General features: G+C 37.3%; 1 long non-coding RNA gene and 2 other non-coding genes across 3 annotated transcripts in view; 1 reads left to right on the top strand and 2 right to left on the bottom strand.

Moving 5' to 3' along the window:
• LOC116179157 overlaps positions 1 to 27,486 on the bottom strand; it is an 80,802-nt gene that overhangs the window by 34,932 nt on the left and 18,384 nt on the right. The gene's annotated exons all lie outside the window — the stretch shown is intronic.
• Positions 16,712 to 16,784, bottom strand: Trnak-uuu. The gene has a single exon. It is a non-coding gene; the product is annotated as a tRNA-Lys (tRNA).
• On the top strand, positions 16,900 to 16,972 carry Trnak-uuu. The gene has a single exon. It is a non-coding gene; the product is annotated as a tRNA-Lys (tRNA).

The raw sequence follows: 27,486 nt of genomic DNA, 5'->3' as shown, positions 1-27,486 counted from the left end.
AAATAGTTGCGACTAGTTTCGACGTTACCGTCATCTTCTGGCTATAAGTTTAGTTTAACAAACAAAGAGATAAAATAATAATAGTACAAACCTTTAAAATTAAGGGCTATTCTATGGTTACCTAAATAGTAGAACGAGTAGTTACATATTGTTCTACCATTTAGGTAACCATAGAATGTTAGCCCTTAATTTTAAAGGTTTGTACTATAATAAAAAAGATATATTTTTTAACATAAATATTTACCGTCTTACTTGATTCAAAGATTTTTATTAAATTTACAGATTTGCCACTATAGGAAGATGTATACGTGTACCGCTTCATAGCGAAAAAGAACGGAACTACTATCCAATAGAATGAAGCGCGTTAAGATAAGAACCAAGTGTTCAAGCAGATAAAAGTCGCAACGGAGAGTGACAGAAATATTTTCTGTTATTGCTTTGCGTGTATAAACAACAGAGTGAACGCTTCAATTGTGCTGGGTCCGTTTTGTATTTGGGATTTAGCGAATACTAAAGTAAAAATCTGGTGGGAGAGCGGGTTTCTTACTAAAACTCTCGAAGATAACCTATCCAGGTCGAGCGCGTAAAACTAAAATCTTCGCCAAGCTTTTAATTGTGATTTGTATGCAGGTAAAAATTTCATTGTTAGTTACGAGTTCCAAAAACGAGATGTCCGGATTTGGACTATATTTGGTTATCATAACTAGGGCTATTTGATTACAACTGCGAATTCCGTATGAGGTCATTTCAAAATCGTGGAAAATTCAACGTAGCGTATGTTGGTCGTATTTCGGTGTGATTGATTGCCCTTGCTCTTGTTTGATTCGTACGGCGGGAAATAAGCAAACTAAACCGCGATATACAGGGTGATTCAAAATGGAGTACAAAGATTTTAAGGGCGTATTTACGCGAAAAAAACCACCGTCTCCATGTTTAAGGAAGGTATTGTATTTTCAATTTATATTTGTACAAATTAAATAAACAAATAAATTAAACAAAGGTGCTGGTGAAGGTTGCTTTGTGTTATGTGTAATCACTGTAGCAGTTTTTAAATAAATTTCAGAGTTTCAGTTCCAGGCACTCATCGGTTTTCGAGTTTCAACTCAAACACAACCTTAACCTCGCGTAAATTCGGATTCAATTTTCAACTCGAAATTGAACTCAATCCCCAACCGAATTTTGCGTGCTCTTTTGCGTTTTCTGGAGATTTTTTACGTATCTAGTTTTGGTCAGCAGCTTACTGTACCTACCCAACTACTCTAGTAATAATTGTTGGTTGTAAATCACAAGAGCACTCCATCGATTACTCGCAGTTTCAATTTGTTTAATAGTCGTGTGCTTCCCCCACGAATGTCACCCCCCGGTGATGCATCCGCTTTTGAACTAAATTAAGATCGAGGAAATTGAAAACAACGGCGCCAACTTAAAGGAAGTTACCAGAAAGTAATTAAAGTTTGTTAACGTGTAACGCTCCCCTGATTAATCATTCCTTGGCAGACACGCGAAATTATGTACCCGCGCCTTTCTCGGAATGTGCATCAGAAAACGCTACCGAGCTTAAATTACTAGAAAATGACGCTCCATTATTATAATGAAAACGCGGAGGACATTCACATGAATTTTGTTAAAATTTAAATTAGAGACGCGTCGCGTTTCCAAGTAGACATAAAGACTCGTTTGCGTAATTTAGTACTTTCCTTTTTTCATTAGCCGCATACATTTCGCCTTCACGTCTGCAAAATTATGATTGTGGGTCGACAAGCGATCAAATTTTACCGTAATAGGGGCTGTCAATTAAATTCCTATTTACCGAAATGAAGAACCGAAAACTGTTGTGTTTCTACAATTTTTTTTTTGCTGTTTTCCGACTCTCTTGGATATTTAGACCTGGGGGCTTTCGCATTTTGTTGGGCATCGTCGCATTCCTCGTGACCGAAATTTCCGTATTCGGCATCCATAGCTTCCTATGATTCGTTGGTTTCTTGGGGACGCCACCACCTTTTTCAGATTCTTCGGAGCCCTTTTTATGTTTTCATGCTGGTCAAGGCACCTGGGTTGCCTTGCTTTCCTGTCCCTTTTCCTACGTTAGTTCTTTGGTTTCTTCATCTTTTTGGCATATCTTTCTTAAGATTTTTTGGTTCCCTCAACTGGCTTGGCCAGTGGTAGAGATCTTCCAAGCAAATCTTCTAAGCTCGTTAGTCTTCTGAGAATAGAGAACAGCTAGAAACTGTTCACTATAAGCTTTGCCAACTTTTTCCTGACCGATATATATGGTATTTTGTTAATAGTGTACGGGTGTTTCTCTGTATTTGTACTAAATATGTATTTATCCAACGTATAATCCCAAAAGAGTATGTAAGTACTGGTGTGAACTGAGTAGGGAACATGGGTGTGAGAGTTGGAAGCCAAAGTACTAAAGGTGGTTGGACTTGTCACCTTTAGTGCCCATTGATCGCCTTTTACGATCTCCTGAGCAAGAGTGGGCCTATTCTATCCCCGAACCCACAGGGGAATTATCATTATTACTGCCCAATCTCTTCCTATCTTTAGACGGCAATGGATTTTTTCAACCCCCCCTACAATCGTGAATCGAAACATAACCTCATTGAAAATCACGATTGGGTTGATACGTTCCATTTTAACGACTGTAGTTGGGTAAGTTCTCTTGGAAAACGAAACTAACGTGTTCCTCTTTAATCCACAGACAAAATTCTTTGGTGAAAAATGTCTTTACTTGGTCGAGCGGTTTTTCCCTCTCATTTGGACCTTAATCAGATCGCCATTTTCTTGGTTCTTCTTTCCTGCATCGGTTTAGGCTCCTTGGATTTTATTTTCGGATGGCTCTTGCGCATCTCCTGATTAATTTTCTTCTCCTTGAGTACAAATTCTTAATTCCTCTAAGACTTGAATAGGGCAAAGTTAGAAAAGTTCTATGTAGCCCACCTTCCTACCTTCTACGACAACCTAGATATGCGATTGATAGGAGCAACCATTTTGCATAAATACCAGAGATGAAAGCATATTTTTTATCGCAACGCGTCCCTGATTCATAGCAATTAGATCTTTCAGGAACCTACTAAAACCCTCAATTGAGTCGTTAAAAGTGTTTTTTCAAAGACTGGAGAAAAGACTCGCCATGATTCACAGCAGCTAGACGTTAAAGAACATTTTTTCAAAAACTTAGGAGAAAAGACTCACCATGATTCACAGCAATTAAGATGTTAAAGAGCATTTTTTCAAAGACTTGTTAAAGAGCATTTTTTCAAAGACTTGTTAAAGAGCATTTCTCCAAAGATTTTGGAGAATAGACTCGCCATGATTCACAGTAATTGAAACGTTAAAGAGTATTTTTTCAAAGTCTGAAGAAAACACTCGCCATGATTCGCAACAACTGAAACGTTAGAGAGTATTTTTTCAAAGACTTGTTAAAGAGCATTTCTTCAAAGACTTTGGAGAAAACACTCGCCACGATTCACAGCAACTGAGACGTTAAAGAGCATTTTTTCAAAGACTCACCATGATTCACAGCAATTGAGATGTTAAAGATCATTTTTTCAAATAAAGAGAATTTTTTCAAAGACTTTGGAGAAAACATTCGCCACGATTCACAGCAACTGAGACGTTAAAGAGCATTTTTTCAAAGACTCACCATGATTCACAGCAATTGAGATGTTAAAGATCATTTTTTCAAATAAAGAGAATTTTTTCAAAGACTTTGGAGAAAACATTCGCCACGATTCACAGCAACTGAGACGTTAAAGAGCATTTTTTCAAAGACTCACCATGATTCACAGCAATTGAGATGTTAAAGATCATTTTTTCAAATAAAGAGAATTTTTTCAAAGACTTTGGAGAAAACATTCGCCACGATTCACAGCAACTGAGACGTTAAAGAGCATTTTTTCAAAGACTCACCATGATTCACAGCAATTGAGATGTTAAAGATCATTTTTTCAAATAAAGAGAATTTTTTCAAAGACTTTGGAGAAAACATTCGCCACGATTCACAGCAACTGAGACGTTAAAGAGCATTTTTTCAAAGACTTTGGAGAAAACACTCGCCATGATTAACACCAACTGAGCCGTTAAAGAGCATTTTTTTAAAGACTTTGGAGAAAACACTCGCCATGATTTACAGCAACTGAGACGTTAAAGAGCATTTTTTTAAAGACTTGTTAAAGAGAATTTTTTCAAAGACTTTGGAGAAAACACCCGCCATGATTCACAGCAACTGAGAAACTGAGACGTTAAAGAGCATTTTTTTAAAGACTTTGGAGAAAACACTCGCCATGATTCATAGCAACTGAGATGTTAAAGCGCATTTTTTTAAAGACTCGTTAAAGAGAATTTTTCCATAGACTTTGGAGAAAACACTCGCCATGATTCACAGCAACTGAGACGTTAAAGAGCATTTTTTAAAGACTTCTTAAAGAGAATTTTTTCAAAGACTTTGGAGAAAACACCCGCTATGATTCACAGCGATTGAGACGTTAAAGAGCATTTTTTCAAAGACCATAGAAAAGACTAATTCTTGCGCGACTGTAAAATGTAATCATACTTTAAAATCATATTTATGTTGAAAATATATGTTTAAAAAACAACCCGTAGGAGCAAATTTGCTATGATTAACAGCAATTGGGTCGTTAAATGGCATTTTTTCAAAGAACTTAAAGAAAAGATTTATTCCTGCGCGACCGTAATGTATTTTACAATTGTGTCTCACTTTAAAATCATCTTCAACAATTTTGAGCTGCGTGCGAAGAAAATGTTGATAATATACCTCAAAAAACACAAGTACGTACATGGCAAATACATTGTACGTACAGCGTTGGATTTACGGACGTAAACGTCTCACTTACAGTTCATGTACGTACATTTGCGTACATGGTACGTTATTTTAGCACTACTTTTCCGTACGTACATTAGACGTACTGTTATGTAGGTATAATGTACTTACTTTTGCTCACGTACATAGTACGCACCGCAAAGTACGTACCTAGTATGTACAAAGTAGTCTGAAATTAACGTACCATGTACGTGAGATGTACGTACATTAACTGTAACTATACGTGAGATGTATGTCCGTAAATCCAGCACTGTACGTACTTGTGTTATTTGGGAAGTATCTATGCGGTTCAGCCAACTTTCTATTAAATAAAAGCGCGATTGTATGTTATTGTATCGTATTGTAAATTAAGACTTTTGGGCCTCTTTTCATGAGTACTATACGTGGATAAAAATATCGGACCTTTTTTTTAAACACCTTGTATATTCCAGTGTAAATAACTCGAAGCAAGTATCATATGCTGGATGCCCTTCGGTGTTAGTATTACTGAACTCAACCTGAACTCTCACCTCAAACCCTGATAAAGGTTAAAGTCAAATCGATATAATTGGAAACCGCAAACGGCGGCGTCGTCGACCTCTTGTGCTACACAGAGAACAGTAATTAATTGAAGTCGTTTACTTGACGTTTAAATTCGAATAAATTACCTTGTCTAAATATGTACGCTTTTCAAAGCGAAACGTGGAAAGAATGAACTTAATTGCGTTCGCCCCTTTTTTTCCTTATTACCTGATACTTTGCAAGCCACCTCTCTTATTAAAAAAAAATGGAATACTGCAGAAATAATCTGTTCTGCACGTGTGAGAGGAATGACATGTTTCCCAATTTTGGGTCTCTTCTCACTGCGTTTCGGCAGCCTGTGACGATGCATCAATGCTGAGATCTCAACCCGGTTTTTCGATAACATTGAACTAGCGAGCCATCTAGGGCCGGGTGTATCTTGTACCATGGCATTTTATGGTTTAATAGTAAAATCGGCTCATTCTACAAGAATCCTTCCCGGGTATCAAAAATTAGGGACCTTTTTAATAATGAGAAAGCACAATAGCGACCATTGACATGAATAAACAATATGGAAAAGTCTCGTTACTTTGATAAAAGAAACTTATACGGAGCAGCGATGCTCAACCACTGAGCAGGATTATTGCAACGTTTTCCAATTGTTTGTTGGCTATTTTCTTGAAAATGTAAATCTGAAAATATTTCTATCCGACAGAAATCTTGTATTTCGTAGAGGAAATCAATAAGGTAACTCTTGCTTTGGATGGTCAAATGCAAGGTTACAGCTCCACCTACCAGCGGAAATGAAAATCAATACCCGAACGTGCGTGTGCCGCTTTCCCAACCCTTACAATAAGGGTGCTAAGGCTCGGGTTGAGGACTTCGCCAGTAGATGATGCTGACGCGTCTTAATCTGGTCTCGAATTTCACACAAAAAGTTCATTTAATTTAAATTTGCGACACATCATCTCGCTGTCATTTACATTCCGGTGCACAATCTCGTTCCGCTTTCGCATTTCAAACACGCGACCTGTATTTAATTGCTCTACACGGTTCGGGATTATAATCGATATTTAATTATAAAACGTTTTCCCATAGAGAAAATGGCAGCGATGCTAGAGAAGATAAAAATGTCCCACCTCTGAGAGGGTGGTAGATACATCCCCTGTCAAATTTCTAATTGGTTTGTTAACGAAGATCGAGTTTCGTTTTACATCAGGTGGGAGGTTATGTAACGTTAATCATTCTGTTTTGCTTTATATCAACTTTCGAGGTGTTACAGGTGGTTTCCCTTAATTCGAGCTTTGATTTACGGTTTATTACCTCCCCTTCGGCTATTTCGCTTTTAGGGCGCATATTTTCACTAGCCGGTTTGTCTTTTACAACAGAAAGAAAAATAATTACGGCACGACCCGCCCTAAAGAAAAAAATAAATTAGACTGCTGAAACCTTCAGCCACTCCGAAGGCTAGAGGAAGTTAAAGAATATCCTTTGAAGCGACTCGAAATGACAAGAGCAAAACGGAAACCAATTACGACTTCAAACAGATGCAGCTGTTATTTCCCTTTTTTTAATTTCTGACTCGAATGGGCAATAAGCTCATACGCAGTGAGGATCCTCGAGAAATCAATTCCGAGAAGTAACGTCGTTCTATTTGCCCGCAAAGATCTTGCATTTTATTCCAAAAATAAAATATGAATCTCCCCAGTATCGTTGGAAATTCAATCCCGGCTTCTCATTCTGAAGTACATGCCATTCCACTCAACATTAAGCTAAATCCCGGTTGATGAGTTTGAACAAGTTCCAAATAACTCGAGAAATGGGGCGAGGGGGAGGGTATTATGAGAGCTTTCGTTACTCAAATAGTTTTTAGTTTGCCGAAGTTATTCGGATTATTTCGATAAAAATTCGGTTGGAGCGCGATGCTTTGTGTGGAATTTAATAACTCGAAATAGGGAATTTTGATATTGAATAAATCGGAATAATGTAAACCAGTACACCCTTAATTGAAATAGTTATCAGTCTTCCTTTTGGTGTCTGAAAAATGATAAAACTGTGCTTTGATTGAGCATTTCTGGAAAGCTAAACTGAAGCAGAAATTTTCGAAAACACAGTCAATATAATGAAACCGTTCATTGTCTCCTCGTGCTCTTTTTACGTTCCTTCTTTCCACACCTCTTTCCTTTACACCTGATGGGTTTTTCGCTGTCGCTTTCTTTACACATTTTAGGGTCCGTCATTCAACGCCTCCATCAAGCTTCCCCTAAGTTTTCTTTGGCTTTACCGTCTTCTACCTCCTTCGCATTTGCTTCCATTACACATTTATCACTTCATATTAACTTCACGTCTCTTATCGTAACGCTTTCTCTAACTCCTCCAATTAGTTCCCCTCTCTTCTGCCTCCTTCTCTTCGACTCAAATACCCTTTTTGACGCCCTTTGTAATCTCTTTAAAAACACGTATAAAGAAATAAACAATTTAACCGAATTTGATAATTTGTTAAAGTTCGTACGGTCACTGAATGTGCATAAAGTTCCCTTCTGGAGTATCTCGCCAGAGACTTTTGGCGTTTTTCTATCGAAATCGACCTATAAATAACGATCACCATTATGAAGTTAGGATCAAGGCAGGATTTTGCTTGGCTCAGATGCAAGTTTTTTAAGCTACCGGATTTAAATATCTTGAAACCAACTAATCTGGGGCTTTTTAGCACTCTACTCCCTGTTAATAACTCTCTTCTATTGAAAAGTTGAATTTACAAATGTCTTTTGGGTTTATAGTTTCCTTTAAGGGAATTTTAGAGTTATTTAGAAGCCATTAAGGTACTTCCACAATTTTAAAAAGCTTTCTTTATGAATGTTCAAGGCTCGTTTAAAGAATTATAGATTGTTCTACAGTTTTAGAGTGTTTATGGATCTTCAAAGGTATTCAAGGACCTTCAAAAGGCAAATATGTTATTCCAAGAACTTTCAATGGTTCTGTCAGAATTTTAATGGCTATAGCAGGTTATTAAACTCTTTAATAGCTTTAATAGTCTTCAGAGGTATTTAGTATTCGGAACCTGAAGGGTACTTAAGGTTTTTCACGAGCCTGAAAAATCTATATTACATTTAAAGGCCCCTGTAAAGGTATTTTAGGGGATTTTAGAGCACTTCGAAGGCTTTGATTAGAGTCTTTAAATATCTATAAAGGCTTTTAATAATCCTTAACGTTGTTCAAGCATATTAAACTTGTTTCGAAGAGTTTTTAAGCCCTTTCTTGCGTCGTTAGAAATGTTTTAAAGATATTATATGGCACCTTGAACGTTTTTAATAGCTCAAATGTTCCCAAAGCTCAGCGCGACTTCCCAAAAAGCTCTTCCATCCCAGGGAGCTTTAAAGAAACTGATGCGAAGAAAACGTAAAGAAACACAAAGTTAGTTCGTTTTATTTGAATTGGTATTTGAGTGTTTTTTTATCATTTTGAATTTGTAATTCCGTAGTTTTCGTATTAATTTTCTCACTTTTCAATTTAACACATCTGTCTGTGTACATCTGTTTTGTTGTCATCTAATTATGTCAAATTCAGAAAAACTATAAGTAATTTTCTAATGTCGACCGGCTGAGTGCGGAGTAATATGTTCAAGCAAGTTTTTTCTTTTTTTCAAAGATGCTGTTTCATTTCTTTCATGTGTTTCGAAATAATTTTTTTTATTATCCATCAATTAATTGTATATTTATTCGAATGCATTGTGCGACCCAGATAGTTTTCATGTCAGATTTTTCTTTTCCTGCCTAATAATTGTGTCAGATAATGAAAATTTGTGTATTAATTCTTTGGAATTTTCTGGAAAACCCTTTAAGAGATTTAGGGGCACCTAAATACGCTTACAGCCTTTTAAAAGATTTTAAGAGCCTAAAAGGGTTCCGAAACCCTTTAACGGTCTACAAAACTTTTCTAGAAGCCCCTGGTCCATAAAATCTCTTCCAAACGCCTGCAAGAACCAAATAGGTGCTTTGTTAGGTTGGAATTTTAGAGCACTTCGAAGGCCTTGATTAGAGTCTTTAAATATCTATAATGGCTTTTAATAATCCTGAACATTGTTCAAGCATGTTAAACTTGTTTTGAAGAGCTTTTAAACCCTTTCTTGCGCCGTTAGAAATGTTTTAAAGATATTATGGCACCTAGAACGTCTTTAATAGCTCAAACGGGAGCCATAATCGGTGAATGTTCCCAAAGCTCAGCGCGACTTCCCAAAAAGCTCTTCCATTCCAGGGAGCTTTAAAGAAACGGGTGCGAAGAAAACGTAAAGAAACACAAACTTAGTTCGTTTTATTTGAATTTGTATTTCAGTGTTTTTTTTTCATTTTGCATTTATAATTCCGTAGTTTTCGTGTTAATTTTCTCAATTTAACCCATCTGTCTGTCTGTGTACTTAAAAAAAGTTACATCTGTTTTGTTGTCATCTAATTATGTCAAATTCAGAAAAAACTGTAAGTAATTTTCTAATGTCGACCGGCTGAGTGCGGAGTAATATGTCCAAGCATGGTTTTCTTTCTTTCAGAGATGCTGTTTTCATGTCAGATTTTTCTTTTCGTGCCTAATAATTATTGTGTCAGATACTGAAAATTTGTGTTATTAATTCTTTGGAATTTTCTGGAGAACCCTTTAAGAAATTTAGGGGCACCTAAATACGCTTACAGCCTTTTCTTAAAAGATTTTAAGAGCCTAAAAGAGTTCCGAAACCCTTTAACGGTCTAGAAAACTTTTCTAGAAGCCCCTGGTGAATAAAATCTCTTCCAAACGCCTGCAAGAACCATATAGGTGCTTTGTTAGGTTGGAATTTTTAAGGGCCGTATCTGAATGAGTCCTTAAAACCATTTATGGGTCTTTAATTGTCTCTTTCCAAGAGTCTAGCCTTCCAAACGTTTAAGAAAAGTAGAGAAGTGTGAAAAACCTTTAGAACCTTCAAAGAGCCTTTAAATATATGATGTATTAATCGTCTAGGGTCCCCAGAAGTGTTGAAAATCAATTCAAATGTGTTGACACCGGTCTTTAAATCCTTTTAGGAGTTTTTAGGGGCTCTTAAAAATATCCTAGGTTCTCTAAGAGGCTACACACCTTTCTAGTGTTAAAGAACCTTTTTTTTTAGGTTATTTTAGAGGCTTTGAACTCTTCATTAATCTCTAAAAACTCAACATTTCACAGGTGGCATGAAACTTTTTTAAAGGTAGTTTTAAAGGTTTCTAATTTTACTTTTAAGAATTTTAAGAGCCTTAATGGGGCCTTAAAATTCTTCAAGATTATTAGAAATATTAAATTTTATATACCAAAATTCCAGTAAGAACATTTAAAGCCCTTTAATAATTTGTAACGGTATGTGAAAGTCTCATAGTTTATAATATCTAACGAGTCTCTAAGGGCCTTTAATGCTCTTGAGTCTAGTTTTAATAGGTTTAGTAAGGGATCTATTAAGGCCTGTCGAAGGATTGTCTCAAGACGTCTCCAAGTGTTTTCAAGCGATTCAAAGTATCTTCTAGGTTAGAGGATCGTTTCGCCTCAACCCTAATTATTACTATGTGGTCTCTTACAGCAAAGGCGATATTTTAAGAGAAATAATAACCAATTCATAGTTAATAAAGGTTATTGAGTTACTATTTATACTTTTACCCTTATCCTCGAGGACAGAAGAGGGTTATTAACTGACGAGCAGCCGAGGCATATTAATATAATTCACTGGATTTTAGGATTTCAAAGCGACTTCAAGGGCAAAATGCTATTAGAAGTGTCTACAGCCTACTGACCTTTATAAGTGTCCTTAAGAGTCCCTAAGGGTGTTAATACTTAAACCTTGGAGAGCATTTAACACTCATTTATAAGCTTCTAGGAGTCTTTACGTGCCTCAAAGGTTTTTTAAGGGCTCATAAGGCCGCAAAGATTTTCTATAAGCTCTGAGAGCTTTAGTTGGATTTTATATGACGGGAATAGTACAAGAAAATTCAGTTGTGGTTCAAAAAATTTCTCCAGAACTTTAACTAAACTGGAAGTAGATTATTATTATTAGTATTTGATCATACTCCATAAACCTACTTCATTATTTAGCTAAAATTTATTGTAACGTAACTGCCCTGCAAACGAGTTGCTTAAATAATAAACTCGAATGTTCCCGATGACTAATATTTTATGGCGCCTCGATGTCTATCGGGGTTTCTGGAATATTCACTACATTATATTTTAAAAAAGGCCTTATTTCAATTAAATATCCTGTAAATATACTTCTGATTAAATACCTACACCAAACAGACAGACAGAACAGAACTTCCCGTAAAACATCCTTCCCCTGTGCCTAAAATACGCTTTAATTTAATTTTGTTTGTCTTTCGAGTTGATTTACCTTTCTTTATTTGTTGTATTTATCTAGGACTATAGGACCGAAACTAAATCCCCCTGATGGCCTACCGTCCTGCGAAACATGGCTCGATTTAATTTAGCACAAGGCCATTCATTCGGAAAAGAGGCGATGTTTAACTTTTATTCGGAACGAGAACAATGGAACACGAAAAGGCGACCGTTGTTCAGAATTACCACTTACGGCTAGATGATTGGGTCGTAATCGAATCATCAATTTTTTTTTGGTATCCCAATTGCTCACACGAACACAATTACATAATAATCAACACGTCAATAAATAAAGCCTACGAAGAAGTAAAGGCAAATAAAAAAGAGCGCTCTCGCACAAAAATTGAATTTGTAATTGGTATAGGTACCTTTGGTTCAACTTAATGGGGGTGTACTACCCCTTGCAATTAATTGCTTCGCTGCCGTTTTGGGGTTTTCCGCGGCGCTAGAAATTGTTTGCGAAACGCAATGTAAAAGCAAACAAGTAACGTATACAGACAAATAGTATTTTATCAAAACACATTATGCGTGTGAACGATTTCCCCAACGAGACTGGGGTGTAAATAAACACTTTCGAATAATTGAAATCCAAAGCGAATGGTATAAACCAATAAAGCTCGATTTTTTGATAATCTGCAAATCGTAGCAGTGTATCGATCGGTAAAATGTAATTGCAAATTAAAGTGAATTATATCGACTCAACCCCTTCCGCGCGAATTTTCCGCTTTCAGATTTTTTAACATTTTTGTGTGTGGCTACCAGAGCTTTAAAAATTGGGTCCGTTAACTTGGCCCCCCCACTGAGAGATTTCATAGTCGTATTATTTTGAAATGAATGCGCTCGTTATGCGCTCATATGCGCCACCGATAATAACTCTTGCGCCATTATCGTTTTTTAGAAATCCGAAAAAACATTTGGGGGGGGCCAAGTGAACGTAGCCCCCCCCCCCAGTACGTATTTTGTCCCTTGTAACTAGGTCACCTGATACATTTGGTTATGCGCTCAATTGCGCCACTTGAATTAAAGCTAGCGCCATTACGGTTAAGCCGTGACAAATTTTCAAAAAGTGGGGGGGCCAACTTAACGTTTTTAAAAGTTACTTTTTTTTAACATCTTTTCATACGAAATTGTACTCTCAGGTATGCGCTGAAATGCGCCGTAAAAAGATATCTTTGCGCCATTATTGTTTTTTGGTTATCCTTAAATATATTTGGGGGGGGGGGCAAGTGAACGGAATCCCCCATAACGCATTTTGCTACCGGTATTTGTGCCACTTGATACATCTGGTTATGAGCTCAATTGCGCCACTTGAATTAAAGCTAGCGCCATTACGGTTAAGCCATAAAAAATTTTTAAAAAGTGGAGGGTCTAACTTAGCGTTAGTCAGAATTTTTTCTCGATAAAATTAAAGTTTCTCTGAACCACGATTTGAAACCAAAACAATGCGCTAAACACTTTTTAACACGTCTTTTCTAACAACGTACGCAGTTTTTAAAATAGTTACCGGTGTACCACTGGCCCTCTGCCTCCGGAGCCAAGAGAAATTGTAAAAAAGGGCCCGTTTCGTATCTACCAGATTCAATGACCACCCGGTATATGTGCAGTAATTGGGGGCTTCGTAAACCGTAGCTTCCAGATTTATTTATTTCTTCTAGGAGTGAGAATAATGTTCTAATTTGTAGGGCCGTTTTAACCGCTGATTAAAAAAAACCACCTATCCAACATAATTGTGAATTGTTCCCGATTAGACTTCTCAAAAAAAAGTTATAGACTAGAAATAAAAGGAAGGTTAAACACTGCCTTTTTTGGCCTGAAAAAAAATTGTCTCAGATCGACCGGGAAAAAACATTTTCTTATAGAATGTGGCCTGTAGAATCCATAATTTCAATCAGTTCCAAAATTGGGCTACTAGATCAAAAGTTACAGCCCTTTGAATTTTCTTACGAAATTGATTTCTAGTCTATAACTTTTGTTTGAGAAGTCTAATCGAAAAAGTACGAATCGTTTTGAATTCTACGCACCAAAATTAATAAGAAAAAGTGATTTCCCGAGAAATTTTGGTGCAGTTGATTTTTGGCAAAAAAAGGAAGGTTAAACACTGCCTTTTTTTGGCCTGAAAAAAAAATTGTCTCAGATCGACCGGGAAAAAACATTTTTTTATAGAATGCGGCCTGTAGAATCCATAATTTCAATCAGTTCCAAGATTGGGCTACTAGATCAAAAGTTTTTCTTACGAAATTGAGCATTATTTGTCTTTAAGACTCTTTGTGAATATTACGGAACCTTCAAAGGGCTTTTAAGGTCGCAATAGACGGGGCAAGAAATGTGAAATTTGGATTGAGGTAGGTATTTTCTCGGAAAAATAAGCACAAGGTGTTTTTTTCCATAATTCAAGTATGCTGTATCCGAATCAGTCGGATGCCCAGCTGAATTTGGCCCCAAATTCTGCGAAACAAAATGGCGGCCAATCTCCTATCGTTAATTCCGATTTTTCATTATAACCTATTGCAGATAATTTGTTTTATTTGTATTTGTAATATTTTTTATTTTTTATATGGCCCGCAAAAAAAGTACATACTGTAGTGAGTAGCATTTTTTTTACGAATAAAACGATATACGGCACTATACGATGCTTTATTATGTAGGTCAGACAAAAGGCTTGCTTTTAAATTTGTAAGATTTTAGTCCAGTAGGCTTTGACAAAATGTTAAAATCATTAGTACACATTAAAAAATTAATTTAATTAAATTAATGAAATTATTAACCTAATTACCAATCTAAAAACTCATTATCGCAAAGAAATATCAAGGTACGTTATAAAGAATGTTCAAATAAATAACCGTTATAATAATTATCTGGGTTTTTTTATGCATGAGAATAACTCTTTAATTGTGCATTTTTTCTCTAATTGACCTTTTTTTAATATGATCGGCGTGAACTTACTTTTTTTACTATTGCTAAATTGTTTGATTTTTTCTTCTAGTTTTCTCTCATTTTTAATTTATCCTATGAACTTTTTGCCATTATGACTGATCAAGAAGAAGTAAAGAAACAGGGTTAAGTGGTAGAACAGATGGTAGTGTAGTTTTACGCGAGGCTTGAGGGTGATTTTAACAGTAAAAGAGATGAGAGGGGCGGGAAGGGGGAGAGAAGGAGACAGACACGAACAACATAAGAAGGATCAAAGCAGAGATGAATTATTGTTCAATTCTGGAAGTTTATAAGAGGATATGATATGGTGGGGTTGGTGGAATCGTCATAGAAGAAAGAACTGGAAGAAAATAAAGAATACAGATGGAAGAACCAATTCGCAAAGAGGGAGAACATCAAGAGAAGAGCAAGGACGCATTTTTAACAGGGGTAAGAAGAAATATTGGAAATATAGCAATTGGGGAATGAATCGAATGAGGAAAAAGCCGTACAGGAAAAACGAGTGGAAGTGGAGGGAAAGGAGTGATAACAATATATAACAGAAAAGGAATTAATGAGTTAAAAAATAAATTAGAAAATATGATCGAGGAAAGGGAGGAGATTTAAATGCCAGACCAGGGCATAAAAGAAATTGGGTGGAGATGGGGAGAGGAACACAAGTTAGAAGGTCAAGAGATAAAGAATGCCACAAAGAGGGGGAGTTGTTACTGGAAGAATAAAAAAAGGAAGGGAATATGAGACAGAAATATGGAGGGAGATAATGAAAAAAAAAGATTAAAAAAATAAAAATAAAAAATGTAAAATTTTTGAAGCAATAAAAGATTTTAAGGTAGGAACTAAGACAGAATAGAATCACCAACCGATGGAAATAGGGCTATAAAAGGGAAGATAAGGATAAAAGAGTGGTACCAGAGAGTGTGCATAAGAGAGAAACAGATACAGAACACAATAATGGAGAGAGGAAGAAAGGGATAGAGGAGAAGGAAGTGAGTGAACAGAAAAAACGTGCAAAAGATTGTGTGTAAGGAAAAAAGATGAAGAAACGGAAAGAATATGATGAAGAAATCAGGAAGTATATGCATTGGTATTGAATACAAGGTTAGAAAGAGAAAATGGGCTTTAGAAAAGAAAGGGGAGCGATCGGCTGTATATATGTATTACACAGAGGGGTGGAAAAGAAATTGGAAACAAAAGCGCGGAGAACTGATAGCGTTCTCATGGATCTAAGGGCAGCGTTTGGCACAGTAGAAACGGAAAAGTATGGGAAATCATGAAAGAATAGCCAAAAAGGACATTATGGGTCCTGGCTTACGCGGACGACTCAGTATTATTGGCAACAGAGGAAAAACAGACGAAGGAAATGAATCGAGAGGTACTGTGGTAAAGAAAAGGAATGGAAGTAAATGTCGAAAAGCCGAAGATGATGAGATTAGGAAAGAGGGGAGGTAGGAAAAGGGTAATAGAATGGAAGTGGACGGAGGAAATAGTAGAGCAAAAAAAGGAAGTGAGGCTGGAAGAGGGATTAAAGAAAAATCTTGCTATTCTTCACATTCTTCAGATCCTCTTGGGCTCTTCTCGATATTTATAAATTCGGATATAAACATGTATTGATCCATGAACATGACGTATGTTATTTAACTGTCCAGTTTTGGCTCAGTAAACATTTGAACGTCTAACAAAGGAACTATTTAATCAAGTGGAAATGGAAACGTATATGACGGCAATACCGCCATAAAGCAAAGATAAAAGAAAACTCTCGACAGTTTTACGTCGTCTTTACTTTTTAAATTCTGCATGCAGCTCTCGACTATTACTTCCATAAACACCTTGCTCGAAAGTAAAGTGTTCAATTCACAATTTTATAGCGTAAAGAGAAGCAATTTTCCGGAATCGAACTACATCTGAATTGCCCTACGGGATTTGAAAACATTTGTTCCAAGTTGGTTCTTATTTATTTCAATAATTGCGGCGCACGTGACATTTTTTATCGCGTTACGTAACGTAGAGATTACAGCATCTATAAATTAGCGAAATTATTCATCACTAAAAAACGATCGCCCGCGCAGGGACTTGAACCCTGGACCCTTGGATTAAAAGTCCAATGCTCTACCGACTGAGCTACCCGGGCTACAAAATTGGCGGTTATAAGTCAGTTTCAAAAGTGAGGTTATCTTCAAACTGATGTGCATATCGTTTGATAACAAAATCGGTGCCGAAATTGGAACTGTATCGGTTTAAATGTAGCCCGTGTAGCTCAATCGGTAGAGCATTGGACTTTTAATCCAAGGGTCCAGGGTTCAAGTCCCTGCGCGGGTGAACTTTTTGACTTCGGAGATTCTTTTCACGTTTTGCGGGAATCTACGTTTAGGTATCCCTCAGGAGACAAAATGCGATTGTGTGTGTCTTTTTTTTATACATGTTCTATGGGTTCTCCAAAAAATCTTCGGCTATTCTTTAAGGCCTCAGGGATAGTTTCCAGAGAATGGTCAAAAATCTCCAATAAAGTATTTTTTTATACTTAGAGATTATTATCCCTTAAAGACTCCTACGACACCCTTACTAAAGATTCAGAGATTCTACTGTCAGTTCTATATTTTTCCAAAGGTCCATCAGAGATTCTTCCTTTATTTGTATGGAATTTTTTGAGAGAGTATCCATGAATACCATAAGGAATCTTAAACTACTAAAAAGGTATTCCTAATCAAATATTTATTGATAAAAAACTGTGTCTAAGATAAGAATGTCTATCATGGTGAATTTATGGAAAAGTGTCGCTCCGATTCCGATTACTTCCATTTTCCGATTTTGTTTTTAATTATTGTTGTTATTTGAAGATACTAAAAAATTAAAAAACACTTTCTCATTACCACTTTTTGATCTCCACAAGACATCGTTGAGAGATCTTCAATACAACAAAGTAACGATTCAATTTTTAGAGCCGTTTTAACCCCTGATAAGGAAAACCAGCTGCCGAACATAGTTGTGAAGTTTCCCGGAGAGATATTGCGCTATGTTGCAGCAAAGCCTGTCTAATTAAATTGTGTGTAGTGTCAAATGAAGCGCGCTTGATTGGCATGAGTTTTGGGACTGATCTCGGATTTTATGATGACCAGAAGCCGAGAAATTAATTAAATCAATTTTAATTGAACGCCTTCTGAGGAATTCGTTGGGCGAGCTAGAAAATCCGACGTTCCCTTTTCGCATTTTGGGAATTTTATAAAGGGGAAAAGCTTAGTTTAAGAAGGATATTCATTCATTCGACATTTAGTTTAGTAATATTTGTATCTACCGTACCGTTTGAATATCAAAGTAAGGGTTTGATACGTCCCTTTCCGTTAATTATAAAGGGGCTTTCAGGTTACTTTCCTGCATTTCGTTTCCCAGTAGATACCGTTAATAATTTATCCTTCCGTTCTCGCCGATTCCGTGTGCCGCAATTTTGTTTTAAATTATTCGCCAGTGACCGACTTCCCGTGCCGTGGAATCGCCGTTTCCCAGACTCGTGGTTTCCGAAATCGCCGACCTTGATCAAAAGCAGGGTTTCCGAATCTTCTGGTGGCGCTCGAGTTACCGTACAATCTTGCCGAATGTCGCGTAAATTCACGCACTTGCAGAGGTATTCTGCCAGGACCTACTTCATCAATTTTTGGAACATAGATGTGCGGCAGGTTGAAGCTCTCGTCCTTTGTGATTTTATTCAGTCGCCGGTACAGTACGCAGCACCTTAGTTTCCCCGGCCGTCTTTATTTTTGACCTCCACGATGGGCGAACAGTAGTCTGTAACGTGCTAGGCTCGATTATTTTATAACCGCCCAGAGGATTCTATAATCGGTCCGTGCAAAAAGGTTCTGGAAAGTCAATTTCAATTCCACGCCGGAGAAACAATCACCCAAGATTTTTTAATCGATCCGTTCAAGATAATAGTGTTAGAACTTTTCATAATTACGTATTGTTTCTCAAAGCTGTTAATTTAATTGTAAAATATGAAATTGCGTAATAAAATGTGGAAACATCTGGTCATTTGCGATAAGAATGTTTTATATCAGGTGAAAGTTAATTAATTTCAACGAAAAAGGTCGCGTATGAAAGAAGAGAGGATTTCAAGCGTCTTTTTACACAGCCGGCGTTTTCTAATCTAATTATAATTGGCGCATTATTTTTAAATACTGGAAGAAGGAGGTTATTGTTGATGGAAGTGGTGTTTTGTTATATACAACTGTAAAGGGATTCCCCTATGCTATTTTTTAAATTGATAAAAATGCGCAAGGTATATTTAGGTACGCATATAACCTTGAACATACGAACATCTGTATTTTAGCACTGAAAGGAAATTATTTGTTTCATTTACTTTAACCTGAATTGGGATATTATTGAACCGTGAGGAGGCTAAAAGGGAATTAGCAATATAAAGTAATAATCGCGGTTAGAAATTCACATGTAAATAGAATAGGATCATAAATACTGCTTTACGTAGAATTCAGAATGAGGTAAATTAAATGAGTCACTGTAATAAAATAAACGCAAGGAGAGTTCGTTTAAACGTGTCTATTCAATCCGGAGTCGAATTGACAAAGTCCCGTAAAAGAGGCTCTCAGAACTTATAAACGCTTCGTCGACAGTAGATACTAAGAGAAGGGGTATAAATATAAGTGATTCCACGGACAACTAAGATGCTGAACCAATACCAGTTGTAACCGTGCAAATCGTCTTCGTGGCCATACCTAGAACAAAAATGATACCGAATACCAAGTATCATCTCCATAGAGCTGCCGCATTTTGAGGTACTCGAGAGTGTCCACAGCAGAAGACGTTTCTTTTGTCAACGGTCCGTGCAAAGTCCACTTGGGAAACCACGCCTAGATTTTGGTCCCCTTTGATCACTGAACCACTCCAGCTCTACAAACATCATGGATGATAAAAACGGACTGACAGCAATGACTGTTGTTCAAGCTTTTGTGCATAAATCTTTGTGAATATAGAAGTGTCGATAAAACTGCTGTACAGACAATTTCTTCGACACTGACGGTTACTACGAGTATACTTAATTAACCTTCAAAGGGCTAAAATGAAGGGCGCGCAGTGCTCAGAAGTTAGGAAACTTTTACATCGAAGATCAATACAAGCTCAATTTCAGCACGATCTCGAAAAATTCGGTTCTCAGCGACGATCTCTTTATTCGCTATATCTCCTCCGTCGAAGCGAACGAGAATTTTTCACATTTTCCGAGCGTTCCACACTTCGCCCACGTGCCTGTTAATTAACAACTTAAAGGGCGAACTACTTATATCCGAAGCACGTACCTGATAATCACCCAACGTGCACTTTTTCACCACGAAGGCACGAATCTGACACATCTAAATAATCGCCTTCTCTTGCGGCGGTATGATAATTTAATTTCCGGCACGCTTTCGCCGCCATTTCGAAATTTTCACCGGAGATGGTCGCAAATAAGCCTATTTGCGACTATTAGCATTTTGATACAATTTTTTCCGGGTGTGCGGCAGAAAACTTCGTGTGGAATAAAGTTTGACGTGACGATATTGGATTTTCGTCGACTGTCAGGCGCGATACCCGTAAGCGGTGCGTCCATGTTCGCTATAAATTTAAAAGGATGAGAGCTAACCAACTTGAAATATTTATCAAAATTTATTTGCTTCGGTGAGGCGAGACGATGAGAGGGCTGTTTAGAATTTCAAAGTAGCGTGGATTTGGCTGAATTTTACAAGATGATTTGGTTACGTCCAATGAGGTTGGGGATATGTATTTCGGTAACACGCCAAATATAAAACCGAGTTATGAATTATTGTAAAAGTCGGGTTGAAAGTCACAATGTAAATATCTCGGCATGAATAATTATGGCACGGACAGACAAATAGAAGGGCTGCGTTAGCGCGAATTAAAAATGTGTCACTTGGAGTTTTAAGGCACAGGAACCTGTAACATTTTTCAACGGAAAAGGTTTTCGTAACACATGCTTTCACAAATCCCACCCGCTTTAAAAAAAAGCACCCTTATAGTGTACCCCCAACAACGTTAGATGCGCAATTGGAGATGTCCATTGCCCATCATCCATCGCCAAAATCCTTTCTTATTATTTGCAATAGGCTTTACTGGATTTTGTAGGTAGCGACTTTTCTTCTGCTTCTGCAACAAACCACTAAATGGACGGTATATTTTTTAATCGAATTCTTTTTATTTCTAAAGGCGACGAAATTTAATTAACGCACCTGTTTTATCGCTGTTAAGAGATGATAGTTCTCTTAAATATTGGAATCAAGGTAAACGCTGCTGAAGCCAACACCAGAACCCTATTAATTATAAATAAGATACTTTCTAATCTTCCTCAATTAGAAACGCATTGTGTTCTACATGAAACCAAGTTAAAAAACTTTGGCTATCCGTCACGAAGCGATCCATTTTCCAAATTTCTAAGGTTGGATTCAAATTTTGTTTAGCGTTAAGGGGCGTGTCATTATTTTGAATAGGAGAATGTACCAGGACTTTACTATGTCTAAAAAAAGAAATATGTGGTAAATTTCGAATTGATACGAGATAAGGGTTGTATTTTTATGAACCAAACTGATACCTATTATGTAAATGCAGTTTGATTGGTTTTAATTTGTTAATATAAGGTGTATTTACAATTCTTTACTACCGAGCTAGCCGTAGGTAAAATTAATTGTGATAGTCAAAATGTTACCAGTGCCGTAGAAGTTCAATTTTATTTAATGCCAATAGGGGTCTTGTAAATGTAACTAAGCTGTTACAAGGGGTCCGTTAACTTGCCCCCCTCTCCCACTGAGAGATTTCATAGTCGTATTATTTTGAAATGAATGCGCTCGTTATGCGCTCATATGCGCCACCGATAATAACTCTTGCGCCATTATCGTTTTTTAGAAATCCGAAAAAACATTTGGGGGGGGGGCAAGTGAACGTAGCCCCCCATTTGGTTATGCGCTCAATTGCGCCACTTGAATTAAAGCTAGCGCCATTACGGTTAAGCCGTGACAAATTTTCAAAAAGTGGGGGGGCCAACTTAACGTTTTTAAAACTTACTTTTTTTTAACATCTTTTCATACGAAATTGTACTCTCAGGTATGCGCTGAAATGCGCCGTAAAAAGATATCTTTGCGCCATTATTGTTTTTTGGATATCCTTAAATATATTTGGGGGAGGCCAAGTGAACGGAATCCCCCATAACGCATTTTGCTACCGGTATTTGTGCCACTTGATACATCTGGTTATGAGCTCAATTGCGCCACTTGAATTAAAGCTAGCGCCACGGTTAAGCCATAAAAAATTTTTAAAAAGGGGGGGCTAACTTAACGTTTTCAAAAGTTACGTTTTTTAACATGTTTTTTCTACTACATCGTACCTTTCATCATGCGCTAAAATGCGCCGTAAACAAAAATCTTGGCGCCATTATAGTGTTTCAGAAACACTATACAGGGTGTTTTTTTTGGGAGCTTTAGTTAAACGATTCTGAGAAAGTAAAATAGGTAGGTTTTTAAAAATTTGTATTTAGGAGTTACTCCGAAGGCCGAATCGATGTAAAATATTTTCAAAATGGACGCACTTCCGGAAATAACTTTTGAAAACGCTAAGTTAGACCCTCCACTTTTTAAAAAATTTTTATGGCTTAACCGTAATGGCGCTAGCTTTAATTCAAGTGGCGCAATTGAGCGCATAACCAAATGTATCAGGTGACCTAGTTACAAGGGACAAAATACGTACTGGGGGGGGGGGCTACGTTCACTTGGCCCCCCCAAATGTTTTTTCGGATTTCTAAAAAACGATAATGGCGCAAGAGTTATTATCGGTGGCGCATATGAGCGCATAACGAGCGCATTCATTTCAAAATTATACGACTATGAAATCTCTCAGTGGGGGGGGGGGGGGGCAAGTTAACGGACCAAGACCATTTAAAAGTCTTTAAGAGTATTGAAGGCTTTCCTTAAGCTTTCTAAAGTGGTCTTTATTCTTATAAAGCCTTTGATAGCCTCTTATTGAGATCTTCTTGATATCTTTAAAAAACTTGACGGGCTGTTAAGCGGATTTATGGATTTTTAAGTGTACTCAACGGCCTTCATGAACAAACTGAAGCTCTCAATGGTCCGAACAGCCTTATTGAGGCGCCTTAATAAAGATACGTTACGAGCCCTAAAACCTTTTAAGAATCTGTGTTGGTGTATTCAACAGCATTTATAAGAGACTAACCGTCTTTCCTCCAAGAGTTCTCAATGGTCCCCACAGCGCTTTGATGACCTTTATCAAGCCTTTAAATAATTTTGTAGCTCATTAAAAATGTATAATAACTATTAGTGATCCTTAAGGGTAGTATCTTGAATAGCCTTGAACTCTAACCCTCGCTAAGAGCATTTAAGCGCCTCCAGTGGTCTTTTTCAGGGTTGCCAACAATTTGTAAATGCTTCCAAATCTAACGAAGCATCTGTTTTCCGCCTTGAAATTACTAGTTTTAATGATCACCCTGTATCAAGAAGAGTTTTAAGTTGGGAGGTTCGTTACGAAGATTGTCGCTCCGAAAATGTTAAGGAAAATAAGAGGCCCCGCCGAAAGCTTTCTTCCCAGGGAAGAAGAGAAAGAATCAATGTTATTAAGTTTTAGGTAGTTTTAGGAAAATACGGAAATGTGGAAAACCGTACAGAGAAGACGATATAGAATGATAGGGCACGTGCTCAGACACGGAGGATTAGAACACCATAGAAGGTAGGGCAGAGGGAAAGGGAGGGGTAGGACGACAGTGGATACATAGAACAAATAATCGGGGACGTATGCAATGGTAGTTATGTAGAAGGGAAAATATTGGAAAAGGTGGAGGACTACGCCCGACCAATCCTAGAATTGTGGACTCCGAGAAGAAGAAGAAGACCTCACGTTCCAAGGCACAAAAGAGCATTTCTGGTTTGCCGAATTTGGAGATTTCATTCTGACTATTTGGATACGTATAATTACCCGTAATTAATTGAATGGGTAGCTACCGATTAAGTCGAAATTATATCCGTTAGGTGCGCTCTTTAAAAAAGTGATCTTTGACATCGGTCCCGTAATTTTAAGACGTATAATAGAGCTTTTGTTATCGAGTACCTTTATACGTAAGCTTGTACTAGCAAGGAAGGTCCAAGCTTGAAAATGCATTCAAATACAGGGGGCTCTATTTAAAAAAATGTACCATTTTGGCGCCCTACCTTGTGAGCGCACCCTGTATAATTCCAAATATTTTTAAAATGTGGAGAATATTCAACCATATCATAATACAAAAGGACTCTATCCTCAACCCATCAAAGTATCAAATTTAAAGAGAAGCAACGTTTTTATTTGTTCTTAGATTTGTGCAACCCGGCAATAGAATTCACTATCATTCCATGTGGATCGTTTGATAGAATATCCAGTCGCAGTACCGCGTCTACAAAGATTTAATCGCGATTTAGAAATAGCACCCGTCTCATTAACTTTGACCCAACGTGGGCCAAATGAGTTTCTGCCAATTGGTTTTAATGCCGGCTACGTTTGTAATCGAAATTTCATCTTGTTTGCCGTCGGAGACAAATTACAAGATTTCATTTGCGCCACCCCACAAGGCGATAATAATGTGTCGGTTTCGTAGCAAATAATGGAATAAAGGACTTACGTTTCAAGTTAAAATTAGAATTACAGAAAAGCGTTTAACAGTAAACGTATTTTAAACCCGTTCAGAAACTAATTTAAATGTTCCAAGTTAATAGAATTCACTTAGGGATGATTGATTAATTGGTAAACACCAAAAAAGGTTTGAAAAAGACATCCAGTTCTTCCTCGGCTTTTTGCTTCACTATACGTTTCTTTAAATTTCTTGAAAATTCTTGAAATTTTTCGGATTCCCCTTTTTACCGTCCGACCATACATTCCTAATCCATTAAGATGCTTTAACTGTAACCGTTTTGGCCACACCTCGGTAAAATGTTCAAATCCTCAATGTATTATGTGGAAAAGACCCACATCAAGGAAAAAAGTGCGATGAACAATTTTTCATTTTCTTGAAACTTTTGATCCTTGAATTTCTTTACATTCTTAAGATTCTTTATTTTTTAGTAACTCCTTTGGATATCAAAATTAGTTGAAGTTTTTTTTTGATTTAGCAAGTTGTTCGGAATCGTACGTTTCCTTCAATGCTTTCCACACTTAAAATTCTTCCAATCCATAACAGTTCTCAGGCCGTTTTTAATTTTCCCACGCGTATATTTAATAATACCCGAATCGAACCGCCCGAATTGCCCATAGTGAACTCCAACGGAACCAAGAAGGAATCCCCAAATGAGAAGAAGAGGCAACGATGTTTCTTCTGCAATTTCTGAGACCACGATGTCGGCGTATGTCCAAAGAAAAAGGAGGAGGTGTCAAAACCCAAAACTCATTCAACTAACGAGGCGAGCACAGTCTTTCGCTGCTATGGCTGTGGCAAGCCGGGAGTCCTGCGTCGGTAGTGCAAGGACGTTGACGACCAACCAGTAGGTAATGAATATGGAGATTTTGCTCATGGACATCACACCTGACATCATGGTCAATACTATGAGAAAACCCAGCTGAGAACCCAGTTGGACGAAGGATTAGGAATATGAAGACCGAATGAGAACATTTGGCCCCTCGCAATTCGCCCCCGGACTTTTCGCCCCTTCTGACACTTTACCCTCGGACTTTTCACTCCTTGTGAGACTTCTCCTCAAAAACATTTCGCACCTAAATATTGATTCTAAATTTTGGCATTTGTGTATGCTTCTTGTAGATGAATCCCCATAATAATAATAATAATGGTCATTTATTGAAGGATAACACTGTAGCAGGTGACCTAATAAGACTGTTCCTCGGCCATATCTCGAGAACCGTTCGTCATATGACTTAGGGAAAAAAAAAATATTGGGTAAATCGGTCGTGTGAAGAATCGCTGGAAAATATTTTCAAGTTCTAAAAATGACCACTAGAGGGCGTAACTGTCATCTTAAATTTTAAAATTGGATTTTCTTTAAATTTCGCATAATAAACTAAATTTTTAAAGAGAACCAGTTTATCATTTTCGTAAAAACAAAAATTCAGTTATTTCAAAAACAAAGATGGCGTGGGGCGTTCAATTGTTTTTGCAATAACCTACTTTACCTTCTTAACCGTTTGACCGATTGTAGCAAATTTGGTATCGTTGAAAAGAGCATTCCTTGGGCAACAAGAATCAATCAAAATAGAGTTAATTTAGTTGAATCCTTCTCCGCCAGAAGGCTAGTTTTGACACTATGACCCAAAATCCTAAAAAAATCAAATGGAATGATATAACTTTTTCTTTATGAAAAAGTAGCCAAATAACATCCATAGAGGCCAGTGAAAACCGTTTTCAAAATCTCGTTCCTAACCTCAAATATTGGGAAAATGAGATTAATTAATTAATAAAAATGCTTAACTTGTATCTTAATTTTACTTTTACGTATCGGGGGGTCTGGGGGGTATTCCCCCCAGCACATATTAAAACTTGGTTACATTTTTCCAAAGGGTACCATGAAGGTGCTCGGGGAAATTGAGAAGAAACTCCTTATTGTTGAAGGTACTGCTTGTCTTGGCATACCCCCCCCCCCAGGCCCACCGTTGTTATATTCTTCTCCAGAAACATATGGCCGTAGCACTCAGTGAGAAAACATTATCAAACCTTGCAATATGGTCCTCTGGTGCATGGAATACTCCACAACAAGAAAGGAAGATATGTCTGTCCGTTTCCAAGAACTAGTATGAGAGCCTTGCAGACTGCCTTTGGAATACGTAGCACTGGGGGTGGGAGGGGGGGTATGGAATACATCCCAGCACATATGCAGACTTGATTGCCTTTTTCTTAAAGTTACCATAGGGGTAAGAGAATTAGAGTTCGAGTCTTTATTTTTGTTGAGGGTACTAGTTGACTGGGGCGTATTCCGTACCCCCCAGACCCCCCGGCGCTATGATATTCCGCAGAAACGTGTAGCGTTAGCACTCAATCAATCATTTCTGACAGAACATGGTCCATGGAATACTCAACAGGAAAGAAAGAGTTGTCTATTCCCAAAGGATACCATGAAGGTGCTAGCGGAAGTTGAGAAGAGACTATCGATTGTTGAGGGTACTGCTTTACGGGGGAGGGGAGGGGCATTCCATACTCTTAAATGGCCGGTTGCGACTAACCGATCGATATGTTGACACAAAGATTACATCATCAACGTATAGAGATTTTTGGACTAATAGAGGAATATTATACTTGCTATGATAAATAATGTGCTACTAATTGTGGAACCTTGTGGCACTCCATTTTCCAAAATTCGTTTTGATGATACTTGTAGGTATTGAAAGGTTCCACCCTGTATATACAACCTACGACGATACATACATTTTTTAGAGTTGGCAACCGTGCAATTTTTAGGAGGGGGAAAAGCTGCCTGCGCCATCTAGAAAGCAGGAACATTGGTTACGTTTGGCATCTTGTCTTGAATGGCGGTCACGAACGCGTCGCTCCATAAATGTTTGTTGTTATTTTGTGTTATTTAATGCAGGTAGTAATTTTCGCATTTCTTTATATCGTATTTGTTTTGTATGCCACATTTTATATTTTTTGTGTTTCAATCTTTGTTTTTGAAATGTACTTGGTTTAACCGCAATGCAGAATGACATGTTTAATACCGTTATCTTTTTGTTTGTAATTGTTTACGTTTTTGGTGTAATGCTTGCTTAATTTATGTTTATTGATGTTGATTACTTGGTCTTGTTCGTGAAGTAACATTCATATAAGTGTTGATCATTTTATTTTAACATGTGGAAATTACAGA

Source organism: Photinus pyralis, unplaced genomic scaffold, assembly GCF_008802855.1.
Source record: "Photinus pyralis isolate 1611_PpyrPB1 unplaced genomic scaffold, Ppyr1.3 Ppyr1.4_LG8, whole genome shotgun sequence".
In the NCBI taxonomy this organism is placed as follows: domain Eukaryota; kingdom Metazoa; phylum Arthropoda; class Insecta; order Coleoptera; family Lampyridae; genus Photinus; species Photinus pyralis.
Note: the sequence above shows the minus strand (reverse complement) of the source record. Positions and strands in the feature narration are given on the sequence as shown.